The sequence below is a fragment of the Wyeomyia smithii genome, chromosome 2 (genome assembly GCF_029784165.1).
Source record: "Wyeomyia smithii strain HCP4-BCI-WySm-NY-G18 chromosome 2, ASM2978416v1, whole genome shotgun sequence".
In the NCBI taxonomy this organism is placed as follows: domain Eukaryota; kingdom Metazoa; phylum Arthropoda; class Insecta; order Diptera; family Culicidae; genus Wyeomyia; species Wyeomyia smithii.
In genome coordinates this window covers 68,990,231-69,008,570 of record NC_073695.1, presented here as the reverse complement: position 1 = coordinate 69,008,570, position 18,340 = coordinate 68,990,231, and positions in this window count along the sequence as shown.

Below are 18,340 nucleotides of genomic sequence, written 5' to 3'. Positions count from 1 at the left end.
CTGAAGACTGTTTAATCTCACTCATGTTTCTCAGAGATGGCTGTACCGATTTTCATAATATTAGTGTCAAATGGAAGGTCTTATTGCCCTATAAGACCCTATTGATTTTTTTTTGCAAACGGATTATTACTTTGCCTGTTATGTTTAAAAATGTGAAATCCAGCTATGCAAAGGAACATATTCCGAAGACTACTTGGACTCACTCACTTTTCTCAGAGATGGCCGACCCGATTTCCACAAAATTAGTGTCAAATGAATGGTCTAGCTGCCTCAGAAGACCCTATTGAATTTTACTGTAATCGAACTGTAACTTCATTTGTAATGTGCCGACTTGTGAAAATCACGAAACTTCATTATCTCAGAAACTACACAACCGATTTGATTATTATTATCAGATGAGCGGGCTAGTTAAGGGTTAACTGATGAATTATGATTGAACACGTGAAACCAAGTTTGGCTGTCCTACACGTTCCCATTTCATTTGATTATAATCGAACTTAAGCAACCGTTATGTATTAAATTTTTAATAAAACAACGAAAGTCAATTATCTCAAAGATTACATGACTTATTTGAACATAACTAGTGTCATACGAACGAGTCATCTCTCAAACTTACAAATAACAAACTTCATAACAATTTGATATGTGGCTCAAAAGTTATGGAAAGAAGAGAAATTCAAAGACTATTTAAAACTATACCTGCTTTGATCGATATATGTGGCCTCAACATAATTTAAATGTGGTGTCGTACTATTTGAACGTTCCAAGTTCATTGATTCCTTGCGGTTTGTTTGAAGTCTGCAAATGCACGACGAATCGGCCATAGGATATGATCAAAGTCAAATAACAAATCGTTTGAAATGATTGGTTTAATCGAAATGACAACATCCTCGTCTTTTGGCTTCTGTACATCGCCTTAATTCTGAATATGATCATATTGAGTGGTATTCTGTAATTATCAGCAGACTTTCTGGCATCAATCTGACACCGGAAATACCCATATTGGGAGGTATTTTTGGTTGTTTGCCAGAAACTAAAAGTGGTCGTCTTTAAATTTAAAATAGTGTCCAGGGTCAATGTTTGGTTTCTATGCATCATCACGTTTGCGGAAATATCCATATTGAGTATTATTCGGTCATTTCCGACTGTTGCCTATAAGTTGCCATCTAGCAATTCAAAATGGTGCCTGAGGTCAATTGTTAGCTCCTTGCATCATTCTGGTTCCAGAGATACTCATATTGGATAGTATTTGTTTATTTTAGGCTGTTTTTCACAAACCGGAAGTCGCCATCTTGGATTTCAAAATGGTATTTAGGCTACTGGTTAAAGAAAAACTCATATTGGGTGATATTTGGTCACTTTGGACTGTTTTTCAGAATCCGAAAGTCGTCATTTTGGATTTTAAAACTGCCTGTGAAATCAATTTCTGTCATCTGGGCGTAATTCTGGTTCCGAAAACATTCATATTGAATGGTATTTGGTCATTTCCGGCTGTCTGTCAGATACCGGAAGTCACCATCTTAAAATTCAAGATTGTGTCTGTGATCAATTTTTAGCTTCTGTGCATCTTTCTGGTTCCAGAAACACTAATATTTAATGGGAATCGTCCATTTCAGGCTGTTTTCCAGAAACCGAAAGTTGCCATCTTACAATTCAAAATGTTGTCTGAAGTCGATTTGTGGCTCCAGTGCATCATTACGGTTCCGGAAATACCCATATTGGGTGGTATTTGGTCATTTGCCGCTGTTTTTCCGACACCGGAAGTCGCCATTTTGAATTTCATAATGACATTTGGAGACAATTTCTGGATTTTGAACGGAATACTGGTTAAAGAAAAACTCATATTGGGTGGTATTTCGTCATTTTCTGCTGTTTCAGAAACCGGAAGTAGCCATCTTAGAATTTAAAATGCTATCTGTGGTCGATTTTAGCTCCTGTGTATTATTCTAGATCCGTATATTATTATATTGGGTGGAAATCGGCCATTTTCGGCTGTTTTCCAGAAACCGGAAGTTGCCATCTTACAATCCAAAATGCTGTCTGAGGTCGATTATGGAACATATTTGTTACTACTAAAAACATTCACCTGCCAATATGGTTCCAATCAAATTTGTTCGCGAGATGTGCAAAAGTTTGTAAAGAAACATGTACTTCCAGAAGAGGGAGGGGCGTCAAACCATTATGGACATATTTGTTACCTCTAAAAACATTCACATACCAAATTTGGTTGTATTTTCTTGATTGGTTCTTGAGCTGTGCGAAATTTGTGTTTCATTTTCATGGGATCCCTCCCTTATAGAAAAGGGAATCGGGTTTCAAACCATATATATGTACATATTTGTTACCACTAAAAACATTTACCTGCCAAATTTTGTTCCATTTGGTTGATTAGTTCTCGAGATGTGCACAAATTTGTGTTTCATCCAACTATTATGGACATATTAGTTACCCCTTAAAACATCCACATGCCAAATTCGGTTTCATTTGCTTGGTTTGCTCTTGAGTTGTGCAGAAATTTATGTTTCATTTGTATGGGACCCCTCCCTTCCAGAAGAGGGAGGGGTCTCAAACTATCATAGGAACCTTTATCGGCACCAAAAACCCCTACATACAAATTTTCACGTCGATCGGTTTGGTAGTTTTCGGGCCTATATGGATCAGACAGACAGACAGACTTGACTGCATTTTTATATGTAAAGATTACAACATCAATATTTTAGAACCTAAAGAGTGAATATACATTTATTGGATTGAAGCGTTCATGTAAATCTATTTTTACAAATAAAAAATTGAATGAGAAAGTCTGACCGCTAGGTGGATTAATTTAGGTTTTTTTTTATCAAAACTACACAATATTTGCCAAATCGATAGTGATCTTAACTTGAAAAAAAAAAAAAAACTAACAAATACATAAATTTCAGTATCAAAATTTAAGAATGGTTGGGACCAGGAAAAAAATTTATCCAAAAAAGTTTTCTGAAAATGCTTCGTGATATCTGACTGATAACACTACATCATTAAATTAAGAATGTGAATACAATTTTTCTCCTTCTATATGTCACATTTAAAAGGTTTAAAAAAGCTGGATAACTCTTTGTTGGATTTTAAAGCATTACACAATGCAACAATTTTTTTGCTATGGCTTCTATATATAATTTTTCGATGTTTTTGATGCAAAAATAACTTTCTTTCCGCAAAAGAGGGAGGATCATGTTGATTTGATGTTATTGTATCTATGAGTATATTACAAAGTACCACAATATATCTAACTAATGGTAGCAGTGGTCATAGGCTCCTACAGGATCTATGAGTATCGCTTACACTCTTGATCTTACATTGAACAGATTTTAAATAAGTTAATCCTACGTTCAATCTCCCTGACGGTTACGAGGTACGACGCTGACCTAACAAGGCAGTCGTCGTGAATTCGAGTCTCAGCTCAGGAAAGACTCTTAGTGGCAGTAGGATCGTGGCCCCGCAATTGTGTCCTGTACACTAAACAGTTGGCTGCAAAGTCTGTGTATAAATAAACAGAAGATCGAGTTCCGAATCGATTTTTTTAATCCTATATTTAGATACCGTCAAACGGGGCGTCTTGCAACAGCGGGGCGACTTGCAACACTAGTGTTTTTATTTGATTTTTTTTAATTTTCACCGTGCACATAAACATAAACAATGATTGTTGTCATCACGGATGTGTTGTTTACATTGTATTCATTGTCCTTGTGTACTGGTTTGCAAAACAGACGCGCTTTTATTGTTTTCTCAGGCATAATTTCTGAACTAAGTTCTTTTGCTAATATTGAAACATCGCCAATCGTAAGTTCATGTGACAAAGTATGAATAGCTTCTCTAAAATTGATCATAACTAAGGATTCTGCATGTAATAATGAATACATTTATGCAGCAATACCATGAAATTTTCTTGTAATTGCTTCGTGACATTCAACTTTTTAAAAAGTATCCGACTAGTTAATGTGCAATCATATTAAAAGTTTGAAAACGGGGTGTTTATTTTGGTATGTATTTTTTTCGATGATTCCCTTTTGCAGCATTTTTATTGCAGTGGTAAATATGGTTAGAACCTACAAAAGACGTACCGGAAGCCGGGCTTACGGTAATTTTACGAAAGTAACCTTGGAAAACGCAGCGTTGGAAGTTAAAAAGAACTTGTTGTCCATCAGGAAAGCAGCTCAGCGTCATCGTTTGTGCCCATCGACGCTTTCACGGTATTTAAAGAGAGAAGGTACCGAACTGAGAGCGTACAGGGGACAAACCGTACTGACATTCGACGAAGAACAAAATTTGGTAGATGGTTTGCTACTGGCTGCGGAGTGGGGAATGCCCTTTCAAAGGAATGATCTTAAGCTAATCGTCAAGCAGTATCTTGATGGCACTGAAAGCAAGGAAAACAGTTTCAAGAAAAACTACCCTGGAAGTGATTGGTGTTCGTCCTTTCTAAAAAGGCACTCAATACTCTCGAATCGTTTGTCGGAAAATATAAAAAGATCTCGAGCCGAAGTTTCGCAAGATATTATATCGAAATATTTTCGGAATCTGAAAAAATCAGTCCAGGGTGTGAAGGCGGATTTGATCATCAACTACGATGAAACAAACCTTACAGATGATCCGGTAAGATCGAAGGTCATCGTTTGGCGAGGCGCAAAACATGCCGAGCGAATCCTGAATTCTACAAAGATGAGTACATCTGTGATGTTTTCTGGAACCGCATCCGGTATTTTACTGCCCTCTTTTGTTGTATACAAAAGCCGATTTTTGTATAACACATGGACCACAGGAGGTCCCAAGAACACCGTTTACGGATGCTCGAAAAGCGGTTGGTTCGACAACGAGTTATTTGAAAAGTGGTTCTTTAAGGTAGCGCTTCCACATTACAAGAAGCACGATGACAGTGAAAATCGAGCTCCGAAAGCTCTCATTGGGGATAATTTGGCGAGTCATACATCCCTACGAGTGTTACTAACGTGCAAAGAACACAACATAAAGTTTACATTCCTCCCCCCGAACAGCACACCTTTGCCAACCGCTGGATGTGGCCATCTTCCGTCCATTAAAAATTAAATGGAGAGAAATTCTGCTGGAATACAAGGCAAAGCATGCGGGAACTGTACCGAAACATCTATTCCCTAGTCTCCTGAAAAAAACTATTGCAAGTCTCGAAAACGCTGCCAACAATTTACGCTCTGGTTTCCGTACAACCGGAATATGTCCTTACAACCCGCAACAAGTGTTACAGAAGCTTCCGGATTGCAAAAAGAACCCGCCAGATGGGAAGTTGTGGTCCAAAGCTTTGGTCAATGTTTTAAAAGAGGCTCGATTTGGAAAGTCCCCAGAATTCGGCCAAATTAGGAAGAAACGACTCATTACTGAGCCTGGACAGGCCGTGACTGCCGAAGAGTTGCAGGAAAAGCTTACAACAGCGACAAAGTTTACGAAAAACAAAACAGGACCAACTGGCAAGAAGAAGAAAATTGATCCACCAGCACCAGAAACACCTATCGTTGTTCCTCCTACACTACAGGATAATGTAACCACCAAGACCAAAATGGTTAAGATGTTTTAATACCATTATTTCAATAAAACAATATATGTTGCAAGTCACCCCGCAGGTGGGGTGACTTGCAACACCCATTGTTTTCTCACACTGTTTTTCTCAATTTAAGACATATTTTGCTTACCACATTTAGATATTGGCGGATCCATTAACGCCTTACAAATTTGATATTATTTTGCTCTGTGAAATATATAATAAAATTATGCCAAAACTGTTCACGTAAAATCACCGTTTTAAAATCAGTTTTTGTTCAATTTAAGACCTGTTTTTTAAAAGATGGGTAAGAAAATGCTATTATGTGGACAAACTCTTTGAATTTTAATATCTGGCTTTGAAAAAATGGCGTCGAAAAACCAGTGAAAATTTTCGGTTTCTAAAAAATTTAAAATGGCGCCATTGTTGCACCTTAAGGTGAAATAGGTCTAAACTAGGAGAAATTTATTTTTGCATCAAAATACATTTTTTGCATCAAAAATTATATATAGGCAGAAGAAAAACTAAATTTTTGTTGCGCTGTGTTTTCTGTGGTGACACCTATTTATTACATCACGCAAAAACCCAATATTTTGCCTCCCATCACTAGTGTTTCTTATCCCCAAAATTACTGGGACGGATGAAGCCGAAAAGATTCGACCCATTAATATTTTTTTAGAACTAGGTGTTTTATTCAAATAGTAATAATTTGCTAATCCCAGAGCAATCAGGTTCTCGAAAGGGGCACCCTTGTGAGTCTGCATTAAGTCTGATGTTATTGAAATAGAAAGAAAAAATCGAGGCTAAAGAATCTATTCTTGCTGTATTTTTGGATCTGAAACGCACTTTTAAAACAATTCCCAGGCCCTAATTGTTATAAACATTGGAGCGCTTTGGTATCGCAGGGACAGCACACAAATGGTTTGAAAGTTATTCGTGGCTAGAACACAAAAGACTCGTTCTAATGACTTCGAATTGGTTTCCATTGCTAACACACTTGGTGTACCGCAAGGAAGTGTTTTAGGGATCTTTTTGTTCATAATTTATAAAAGTGAGAAGAAGCGAGTTTTACGGGTTTGAGATGCAAATTTATTTGACTATGACACTGTTCTGTTCATTGCAGCAAAAAATCCAAACGATGCCGTTGCAAATTCAGATTTACACTATATGGCGAATTGATTAAAATTTTAACAGTTTAAATTAAATATTAGTTGAACACAGCAGTTGATTATTTCTTCTGTCAACTCTAGACCAGACGTAAACATGGTAATTGATTGTGAGACGGTTGATCGCGTGAATGAATTAAAGTATCTTGGAGTATTGATTATCGATGACAATTTAACTTTTAAGTCTCGCAAAGATAATGTCACCAAGAAAATGACGAAAAAATATGGTGTATTGTGCCGTTTGAGAAATGAATTGACTGTTAGTAGTAAAATTAGTCTTTATAAGTCAATCATTCCACCACATATAGATATTTGTTCATCCATACTATGTCTTGCAAACAATACACAAATGTTGAGACTGCAACTGAAGCGCTTACAAAATAAAGCAATGTGATTTATATTAAGATGTAATTGATGCACTTCCTTGAGTGTAATACTGGAAAATCTGTTTATTTAATGAAAATGTAACTTAGCCAAATACCGGCCCAGATTTTCGTTAAACAGCTCCTATTTGATTCGTAATTGAATATTGATTCGAAGTGCCAGAGTATTTGTAGAACATTTCTTACAAAACTAAGCGGTAATGCACAGTGGTTCGAATTGTATGGCAAGGGCGGTCATAAATCATTTTTGTACAGTATTGTACAGTGTTAAAACTACTGAAATCGACAGAATTAGGTGTTTTTCGACTATAACAAACTTTTTTGGGACAGCCATCATCCAACTTGTTTCAATTTTCTGGTATTGCCTTTATTATACATGCATAGAAGGGTGCCAATCGAATATAGGGAAAAGTTTGACCGTTGAATTTCAAAATACGGCAGCTTTCAAAAGTTTTACCTCCTCAAAAAAAGTCCTTATGCAAGATTCAAGCCCAATCTGGTTTCGTTAAGTGAACCCTCAAAGCGATCAAAGTTTTATTATTCTTCATGTACGTTATTCTTCTGGACTAATTTCAAACAAATTTGATATTCTCTCAGGAACCTCCCGTATTTCAACACCAACTATCAAAACGAATATAGACAAATGTTTAAGAACAAATTGGTTAATTTGAGCTGAATGTACCACAACCCTTCTAAAAAACTATGTAAAAACTATAAAATTCAAACGAAAAGGTAGCCATCTTTAGTCGCTTGCCATCTACTTAGATGCAAATACTTGCAGCTGGAACCTTTAGCAAATCTCTTTTAAGTTCTAAATCTGTCGATTGGTAGTAATTTGGTGACAGTATCTCGCGCGGAACACATTTAAAACTTTACGAACTAATTTCATTTTTGTCATATGACTTACATTTTAAGTTTTAGTAAAGCGGGCAATGTATGCAGTTTGCGAGGATGCGAAAATGAACGGGAATAGAAGGTGTGACTTTTAGGCTTAGAAAAAATTTTCCCTCGTCCAGACGGGACTCGAACCCGCAATCTCCGTTGTCTCCGGCGAGGTGTTTTGGCCAATTAAACTACTGGGAAAGGTATAAATAGTTCTAAACCAAAGTCGAATCACCCTCTACTATTGTGTTTCCGTATCTCAGCACGCCAACGATGAACTGCACACACTGCCCGGTGGGAGTTTATTTTTTATAACTGAGAGAGTGATCTCTTCACGCACACAGTGTATAATGACTTATTATATCTACAGCGGCGCAAGCGATGAGACACCTCAGTCGGTGGCTAGACTCCAAACGCGTATCACGGAAGAGCTCCGTTGGCTAGATTTACTTTACGAACTAATTTCATTTTTGTCATATGACTTACATTTTAAGTTTTAGTAAGTCCCGTCTGGACGAGGGAAAATTTTTTCTAAGCCTAAAAGTCACACCTTCTATTCCCGTTCATTTTCGCATCCTCGCAAACTGCATACATTGCCCGCTTTACTAAAACACATTTAAAAGTTTACATGAGTTTGAGTATGAGTAGAGAGCTCTGACTTTATTACTACGTTCCCTCTTACGACTAATTATGATTTCAGTTTAGCACGCACCTATCCTAACAACACCGCAATAGCAAAACATACCTGTTTTCTGAAGGCTTATGAAGAAAATAAGCAAAAGAAGCAATTGAGTTTGTTCTACAGCGGATATGTACACAATGTAAAAAAACACGTCTCCTCAATCTGATTTTGAAATTGTCGAACACCTTCACTTATCTCGTGCTCAAAAGTAAATTGTTTATAAAATAGGCCAACAAAAACAGCTTTCCTTCATTCTCAGGTTCCTAACCGATCCAATGAATCAATTATAACCAGAAAACAAATTTTTTTTTTTGTATTTTTGGTTTATGAGCGAACCACTGTGCAATGTTGAAATTTAGTTGAAATAAAAAAGTGTAAAAAACGGATTATAAGAAATCAACATATTCTGGTGAAGTTAGGGTAAATTTGTATCTATTTTAAAAATTCTATCTCTCTTCTCTCCAAAACTGCAAAAATATTCAAAACGGGATGAGAAATAACCGAGGTAATGTTTTTTTTCTGGTATGAGAAAAGTTTTACTCAACATCATCTACAACTTGCACTACGACACTTCAGAAGTGTAATAATTCATCACGTTAGAGGGTACTCCCACTTCCTCTTAGACACGTTACGTAAATCATGGATGCCGCCTAAACTTTTGTCTTTCTCCTAGAAAAAAGTATAGCAATCGCTGTCAATCCCGAAGCTGTGAAAGTGGTCTAACGGATCAAACTTTTAACTTTTTTTGAAAATTCACATAAACATATTAGGGTGGGGAAAAGTGATCGATTTTCCAGAACCAAGTCTTTTTGGTTCCTTTTGGGGCCCCAAACAACCCCAAACTTACTGGAAGTCGATTGGTTTTGTCTCCGCTTGGCGCATTGCATTTCAAATTTGTATGAAAATTTACATGGGAAAACCTACTTTTTTGCATTTACCTTTCTAAAGAGCTCAATAATGATCTAATAATGCACTACATAATTTAAAAGTATAGTATTTTAGATGCCTAACAACTTTGCAGAAGGCACTGAAGAGATAGGATGTCCCTAAGAAGAGCTTTAGCTGTTCAAAGTTGAGTATGTCGATTTAAATGCAGAAAATCTTGTTTTCTGCCAACATTACCAATGTACCGGCGCCAGTAGGATTCCCATTAGAAATAACCTGTCGTAACGAGTTTATACACTCAGCTGGATCAAACAAACAAATTCAGGTCAATATTCTAGGCGTAGGTAGAATCTACAACGTGTTTCAGAGATTACTTCTGATGGAAATCTGACTAACGCCTGACACTTGCAGTGTTGGCAGAAAAAATGATTTGCAACATTAATTTCGACATACTCAACTTTGAACAGCTCCAGTATTTTTTTGGGACACCCTAACTCTTTGATGTCTTCGGACATGTTGTTAGGCATCAAGAAACCTACCATTTGAAGTCATGAAACTAATGGTTTGAGCCACTTTGAGCTGTTTAGAATGGAAAATGCAAAAATGTTGGTTTTTCCATACAAATTTGGAATGCAATGCGCCAAGCGGAGACTAAACCAATCGACTTCCAATAAACTTAGGGTTGTTTGGGGCTCCAAATAGAACAAAAAAAAACTTGGTCTGGCTTTCTGCTATCAAGTTTCGTTTTTTCCATGTAACGATTCCCCACCCTAATACATATGTGTGTGCATGTGTCTCGCTCACTTTTGCTCAAAAATGACTGGATCGATTTCCACAATCTTAGTGTTAAAAGGAAGTCCTAGTGACCCCATAGATTGATATTAGGTTATTTGATTATTTCCTTATAATTTCGACGTGGGACTACGTATTTGTTTTCTATACTGGGATACATTCTGAAAAATTGGAAATGAAACTGGTAAATGTTCTATCAGATTTCAGACGATATTAACTGCATAACCACATGATGGATAATAATAAGTTATTATAATAATAAGTTATTATTATCAATAACCAATATGTCGTTGGATAGATAAAATGTTGAACAATTTTGTAATACGCTAGTCATAATTATTATTTCATTGCTCAGCGGTAAAAATTGATAAAAGTTTGAAGGACAATTTTTTTTAAACAATGAACCAATCACATGCGACCATGCCTAGCACAGCCGATATGAATAGACACCAACCATTTATTGTGACATTATTTATATCAGTATTAAGAAATAAATTGACAGAGTTCCAACAGGTCAAATAATGTTTGCTTCCATGGACATAGTTTAATTTGATGTCTCGAAGGTAAATGTTTTTCGAAAAGTTTGATACAGCTCTTTTTCTTAAACAATTAGTTAACCTGCTGTTGGAGCCTAATAAAAACTGAAGTCTTGAAGGAAAACATGCAGCTAAAGACAACAGTACCATACAGTACAGGTGGAGCAGAGCGGCTCTGATTGTAGCGGTACATGATTTCTTTTGGTGGGCAATCAAGGAAAAACTGTAATGCTACTGCTGAAGGTGATTAACAGTTTATCTCATGAATATGGTTACCATAAGTACTATAGATTACTCAACAAGGAGTGACCATTTTTGCAACGATTCTAAATTATAAGTTAATTATATTTCATTTTATCTTCGATGTTCACTAGACAATCGTGTCTGGCATAGCATAGGTTCCAAAATATTGATGTGGTAATCTTTACATATAAAAATGCAGTCAAGTCTGTCTGTCTGTCTGATCCATATAGGCCCGAAAACTACCAAACCGATCGACGTGAAAATTTGTATGTAGGGGTTTTTGGTGCCGATAAAGGTTTCTATGATAGTTTGAGACCCCTCTCTCTTCTGGAAGGGAGGGGTCCCATACAAATGAAACATAAATTTCTGCACAACTCAAGAGCAAACCAAGCAAATGAAACCGAATTTGGCATGTGCATGTTTTAAGGGGTAACTAATATGTCCATAATAGTAGGATGAAACACAAATTTGTGCACATCTCGAGAACTAATCAACCAAATGGAACAAAATTTGGCAGGTAAATGTTTTTAGTGGTAACAAATATGTACATATATATGGTTTGAAACCCGATTCCCTCTTTTATAAGGGAGGGATCCCATGAAAATGAAACACAAATTTCGCACAGCTCAAGAACCAATCAAGAAAATACAACCAAATTTGGTATGTGAATGTTTTTAGAGGTCACAAATATGTCCATAATGGTTTGACGCCCCTCCCTCTTCTGGAAGTACAGGTTTCTTTACAAACTTTTGCACATCTCGCGAACTAATCTACTAAATGGAACCATATTGGCAGGTGAATGTTTTTAGTGGTAACAAATATGTTCCATAATCGACCTCAGACAACATTTTGGATTGTAAGATGGCAGCCGAAAATGGCCGATTTCCACCCAATATAATAATATACGGATCTAGAATAATACACAGGAGCTAAAATCGACCACAGATAGCATTTTAAATTCTAAGATGGCGACTTCCGGTTTCTGAAAACAGCATAAAATGACCAAATACCACCCAATATGAGTTTTTCTTTAACCAGTATTCCGTTCAAAATCCAGAAATTGTCGCCAAATGTCATTATGAAATTCAAAATGGCGACTTCCGGTGTCGGAAAAACAGCGGCAAATGACCAAATACCACCCAATATGGGTATTTCCGGAACCGTAATGATGCACTGGAGCCACAAATCGACTTCAGACAACATTTTGAATTGTAAGATGGCAACTTTCGGTTTCTGGAAAACAGCCTGAAATGGACGATTCCCATTAAATATTAGTGTTTCTGGAACCAGAAAGATGCACAGAAGCTAAAAATTGATCACAGACACAATCTTGAATTTTAAGATGGTGACTTCCGGTATCTGACAGACAGCCGGAAATGACCAAATACCATTCAATATGAATGTTTTCGGAACCAGAATTACGCCCAGATGACAGAAATTGATTTCACAGGCAATTTAAAGTCCAAAATGACGACTTTCGGATTCTGAAAAACAGTCCAAAGTGACCAAATATCACCCAATATGAGTTTTTCTTTAACCAGTATCCTAAATACCATTTTGAAATCCAAGATGGCGACTTCCGGTTTGTGAAAAACAGCCTAAAATAAACAAATACTATCCAATATGAGTATCTCTGGAACCAGAATGATGCAAGGAGCTAACAATTGACCTCAGGCACCATTTTGAATTGCTAGATGGCAACTTATAGGCAACAGTCGGAAATGACCGAATAATACTCAATATGGATATTTCCGCGAACGTGATGATGCATAGAAACCAAACATTGACCCTGGACACTATTTTAAATTTAAAGACGACCACTTTTAGTTTCTGGCAAACAACCAAAAATACCTCCCAATATGGGTATTTCCGGTGTCAGATTGATGCCAGAAAGTCTGCTGATAATGACAGAATACCACTCAATATGATCATATTCAGAATTAAGGCGATGTACAGAAGCCAAAAGACGAGGATGTTGTCATTTCGATAAAACCAATCATTTCAAACGATTTGTTATTTGACTTTGATCATATCCTATGGCCGATTCGTCGTGCATTTGCAGACTTCAAACAAACCGCAAGGAATCAATGAACTTGGAACGTTCAAATAGTACGACACCACATTTAAATTATGTTGAGGCCACATATATCGATCAAAGCAGGTATAGTTTTAAATTGTCTTTGAATTTCTCTTCTTTCCATAACTTTTGAGCCACATATCAAGTTGTTATGAAGTTTGTTATTTGTAAGTTTGAGAGATGACTCGTTCGTATGACACTAGTTATGTTCAAATAAGTCATGTAATCTTTGAGATAATTGACTTTCGTTGTTTTATTAAAAATTTAATACATAACGGTTGCTTAAGTTCGGTTATAATCAAATGAAATGGGAACGTGTAGGGCAGCCAAACTTGGTTTCACGTGTTCAATCATAATTCATCAGTTAACCCTTAACTAGCCCGCTCATCTGATAATAATAATCAAATCGGTTGTGTAGTTTCTGAGATAATGGAGTTTCGTGATTTTCACAAGTCGGCACATTACAAATGAAGTTACAGTTCGATTACAGTAAAATTCAATAGGGTGTTATGAGTCAGCTAGACCATTCATTTGACTTTAAATATGTTCAAAAAACTTTACACCAATCATCATTCCGGGGTGACTTTGATCACTCCATTGTTTTGATGAATTTGGAGTAACGCTTTGCTACTTTCACCAAATTGTACAGCCTAAAACAACTTAAACGAGTTTATAAATATGAAAAGCAATTTGGGTGCCATTCACATTCTACGTGAACAGTTCATAATGGCGAATGTCCAAGATTCATACAAAATTTTTAGAGTATATATGCATGATTATCCACTGAGAGGGAAAGTGGTCTAAAATTATCAAAAACTAGTCCACGAGGAATATGACTGTTCAGAGCAGAATCGGGGTTTTCGGCTTTGTTCTCGTTAAGCACCACACAGGATTTAAATTAAACTAACGATCACTGAGAACAACTTTTATTTGAGATCCGAACCGCTAAGCGTCTCGATGGGAAAGAGACCGTATTTTAATTTCTAGCCGCTGTGTACCCTACGTTGTGAGATATTTTATAAATTTATAGCGCGAGAGCTAACTTGGCAGTGCTATAATCGCATTTCACTGATAGCTTCCTCGAATTGAAGCAACGCTTTTTATTAGAAACTGTCAATGACTTATGAAATTGTCCAAATTTGCATGTTACTTCACGTCTTGGGTTTTTGTTAAGAAGAAATATGTGATACGCTGTGGAGAATATTGGGACTCAACATTGCCTTCGAGGAAAAACTTGCAAAAATAACAATAAAATGTATTGTTAGAATATTTGTTCATCTTAAGAACTAATCTGGGAACAAAATAAAAAAAACTTTACGTATTGCAACTTGTTGTTTTGAATCTGCTTGAACCGATTGTTTGTATGCAACAAAAATCGCCAAAAATACACTTTATTTTCAATTAATATTTTAGCATGAAAAACCCTCTTTATATAGCAGGAAATGCATGAATAGTAGCAGTGCAGACATATATCCACACAATCAGCGAAGATTACGACAAATCCCAAGCACTACGAGCGCTTTTTTATCACATTTTCAAAAAAGAGGTACAGTGATCAAAGTCACCCCGGTGATCAAAGTCACCCCAGTTTACGGTACAATAAAATTCAATAGGGTCTTATGGGGCAACAAGACCTTTCATTTGTAATTAATTTCATGAAAATCGGTCCAGCCATCTCTGAGAAAAATAGTGGTCCTCGTGGTTCTGTGATTAGCGATGTCGGTGGGCTAGCTCTCCCACACGGTTGTGATATCGGGTTCGATTCCCGATCAGGTCGAGGATCTTTTCGAGCTGGAAATTTTCTCGACTCAGCACTGGAGCACGGTGTATCGTTGTACTTATCCTACAACATGCAAAATGTGCCGAAAACAATATCGATAACGAATTCTCTCAACTAATCTAGTTGATCGAGACCGCATTAGCCCCCCAGGCTAGCGTGCGATATTGTTGTTGTTGTTATCTCTGAGAAAAGTGAGTGAGAATAAAACACACACACACATACACACACACACATACAGAAAATGCTCAGCTCGTCGAGCTGAGTCGAGTGATATATGCCATTCGGCCCTTTGGAGCACTTTTATACTTTCGGTTTTGCAAGTGATTGCTATACCTTTCTAGGAGAAAGGCAAAAACACTACAAGCCAAGCGTAAAGGAAATTCTTTAAGTGTTATTGAATATAAATTCAAGATACAAACGAATAAACAAAAAAAAAAAACAATTTGATTTGTGTTACTCGTTCTAAAAGAGTCTAATGCATGTTTATATGAAACTGTTGAACTGCTAGATTTTCTTATTTCGAAATCGATGCTTTAAGAACACCAAATTGTCGAGCAATTCGAGCTATTAATAGGTTTTCTTTCTCAACTGCTCGAATAATACGTAATTTTTGCTCCAAAGTAAATGAATGCCTCTTGAAATCAATCAAAAAATACCGGCAATTTTTCTCTTACTACTCATAGGATATACAGGAAATCGATTTCCCGTCAACTCGACTGAACACCTTCTCAGAATTAAATGGTGTGTAGGCCTTACTACGCTAAGCAATGTTGATTACTTTTTTACTTAAAATCAATCGGGACTGACATTTGAAAAGGTTTTCAAGCCTTTTTGCCTTTCTCCTAGAAAGGTATAGCAATCACTGGAAAAACCAAAGGTATAAAAGTGTTCGCAATGGCCGAATGTCATATACCACTCGACCCCTTTCGACGAACTGAGCATTTTCTGTATGTATGTATGTATGTGTGTATGTGTGTATGTGTGTGTGTATGTGCAACTTTTTTTTCTCACTCACTTTTCTCAGAGATGGCTGGACCGATTTTCATGAAATTAATTGAAAATGAAAGGTCTAGTTGCGCCATAGGTTGCTATTGAATTTCATCGTAATCGGATTTTTAGTTTAGAGGTTATGTATCAAAATGTAAAAATCACGAAACATCAATATCTCAGAAACCACACAATCGATTTCAATAAAAATGGTTTCAAATGATCGGGCTGTCTCCAGAACCCTTCACTTTTAAATTTCGTTATGATTGACTTATGGTTCAAAAGTTATGTAAAGAAAAGTTATCCTGAGATTGTTGAAACTCACTCATTTTTCTCAGAGATGGCTGAACCGATTTTCACAAAATTAGTGTCAAATGAGAGGTCTAGTTGCCCTATAGGTTGCTATTGAATTTCATTGCAATCGGATTGTTACTTTGTACGTTGTTCATAAAAATGTGAAATCACATAATGAAAGTAAACATATTGACTTTCTCCTAACGATCACTGGCTAAATAAAAGGTAGAAAAGTGATCCAAATGGCCGAATGTCATATGCTACTCGACTCAGTTCGACGAATCGAGCATTTTCTGCATGTATGCATGTATAGGTGTATATGTGTGTGTGAGTGTGGGTGTGTACGTGTGTATGTGCACCATTTTTCGCACTCTCACTCATGTTTCTCAGAGATGGCTGGACCGATTCTCATAAAAGTGTCATATGGAAGGTCTTGTTGCCCCATAAGACCCTAATGATTTTTTTTTGCAAAGGGATCTTTGTTATGTTTAAAAATGTGAAATCCAGCTATGAAAAGAAACATATTCCGAAGACTACTTTGACTCACTCAATTTTCTCAGAGATGGTTGACCCGATTTCCACAGAATTAGTATCAAATGAAAGGTCTAGCTGCCTCAGAAGATCCTATTGAATTTTGCTGTAATCGGACTGTAACTTCGTCTGTAATGTATCGAAATGTGAAAATTACGAAACTTCATTATTTTAGAAACTACACAACCGATTTGAACATTATTGATATCAGATGGGCGGGCTTGTTAAGGGTTAACTGATGAATTGTGATTGAACACGTGGTTTCAAAGTTTGGCTGTCCTATACGTTACCTTTTCATTTGATTGTAATCAAACTTAAGCAACCGTTATATTTCAATTTGTGAAACAACGAAAGTCTATTATCTCAAGTATTACACGACTTATTTGGACATTACTAGTGTCATACAAACGAGTCATCTCTCAAACAAATTCATAACAATTTGAAATGCTGTTCAAAAGTTTTGGAAAGAAAAGAAATTCAAAGACTATTCGATACTATACCTGCTTTGATCAATATATATGGCCTCAATATGATTTAAATGTGGCATCGTACTATTTGAACGTTCCCGGTATCGCTCGTGATTAAATTGTTCGAAATTGAGATTCATTTCTTGTATTTCGCTATTTCTGTGCTTAAGAAACGTCAAATTTCTTATTTTATACTTTAATTACAACATCAATATTTTAGAACTCAAAGAGTGAATATACCTTTATTGGATTTATGCATTCATGTAAATCTATTTTTACAAATAATAAGCTTCAATGAGGAAGGCTGAGTCTGACCGCTAGGTGGATTAATTTAGGTTTATATAAATCAATAGGATAAATAAATAATCATGGGAGATAGAGGAAAGTTGTCAAGAGATGATTTTTAGGGAATTGTATGAACTTTTATTTGAAAATATTGAAAAAACGGAATTTGAAATTTAGCACTGAAATGAAAAAATTAAAAACAAAGACTTAAACAATAGGTCATCACAGATTTTTTTTTTCGAAATAAGTTTTTTAGATAGTAAATTGTCTATATTGTTGCCTAAAACTCTTAACATAAATATTTACAAAAATGTCGCAGTCGATTTCTTGTTAGGAAATAAGCAAAATATTCCAAGTTCCTAATAATAATTGAATAACAAACATTAACATAAAGCTATCCGCTACGATTGACCAAAAAATTTAAAATAAACTTCAGATTTTAACACTTTTGAATATTTTCGTTTACAATCGATAGATCATTGAAAGGCTCATAACGCCTCCATCGCATGTAACACAATGGAGGCGTATGGTTACCGGCGATCAAAACGAAAGTTTTCAATCGGCAATATAATAAGCGATATAAGCAAAATATCGCTTACGTTTGGCTTTACTAGCAAATTTGTATTCGCAGGATTGAACGGCAAGATCTCTACTGGGAAAAACGCTATAAATTTCATCTCATCAGAAATGTCCAAACTAAACTGTTCTTTTTCTTCTCTCAACACCTCATTATTAAACAATTTACAGATGATTTCCATCCTTCAAGCATTCGTTCTCATTTTATACAATGTGCAAATGCGCT